The following is a 1,231-nucleotide window of genomic DNA, read 5'->3' as shown; positions in this document are numbered from 1 at the left end:
GTAAAATTTATTTTCATGCTATTTACTTATCCTATTAAGATTACAAAGACGGCTACAAACAAAGGAAGCTCAGAGGAAAGGTTAGCTGATGTTATATAGTCCTCAGTCTCTCACCTGGAGTCATGTTTACCTTTTAGCAGCCCTGTAAGACAGAGGAGAACTGCCCTCTGCGTCTCTGCGGCTGTAAGTATTATTGAGAGCAGGAAGCCTCACCTTCATCCTGCAGAGCTCCTGATGCCTTCGAACCGCTGAGCTGGAGACCAGCAGCAAAAGGGGAAGTGCACTGCCACACCAAGGCTTCTTTGGACTTCATATAGACATATAACAAATACAGAGCCTCATTTTCAATCAAGGCAAGACAAGACTACATATGGTCTCACATTTCTTGGCTCTTTGTTGAGTCCCTACTGTACAATCTGAATGTATCTACCGCTTTCATTATTTGCCATCAATTTTAATTTATTTTGCCCAAAGCTAGTTAGTTTTTCTTAAGCTGAATCACTGATTCTCTCTCCCCGAAGCAGAATTTCAGACTTACAATTACCTGCAGCAATATGTTTGTTGTGCCAAAAATCAGTCAGGAAAAGAAGATGTTTTCAGCTGAACACACAGCAATGATTTCTTCTCTTTCCCTCCCCACTGCTTTTTCAATCAAAGAAATACCCCAGACTCCCTTCGACAGAAATTAAACAAATGCAATAGTTTATGAAAATGCTTGTAAAATAGAGTGTAGAATCTAAACATAGTGTAAACCACTGATGCCTGCTAAATTTAAGTGCCTTCATTTTAGTAGATATGAAAAGTAATTTCAGCTTCCCACAATACCTCGGGTTCTGGTTGGGTTTTCATGAGCAGATTGTGCAGAGTAACGTGCTTTTGATATTACCATGGGAGACGTGAATGATTTTAACTTCTCATTATCCAATGTGAAACTGAGTATGACACATCAATTCCATGAAGTTCAATGCAACAATTATTTACTGATCTTACATCACAAGATGCACTCTGTTAAGGGGTGTGAGAATACAAACATAAATAAGACATGATCTCTGAGTTCCAGGAAATGATCTCCACATGTTAATTCAACATTTTCCTTTCATCTTCCAAAATTATTTCAGTTCAAATCTGTTTATATTTTGGATTATTTGTATATTGTTTTCAAATCAGTAAGTACCACTTTATTGAGTACAGTATCTCTAAATTGCGGCTATAATCTAACATTTTCTTTAGC

This window comes from Echinops telfairi, unplaced genomic scaffold (assembly GCF_000313985.2).
Source record: "Echinops telfairi isolate 266 unplaced genomic scaffold, ASM31398v2 ScPeMD7_7469;HRSCAF=8507_1, whole genome shotgun sequence".
Classification (NCBI taxonomy): domain Eukaryota; kingdom Metazoa; phylum Chordata; class Mammalia; order Afrosoricida; family Tenrecidae; genus Echinops; species Echinops telfairi.
This window is presented reverse-complemented; position numbering follows the sequence as displayed.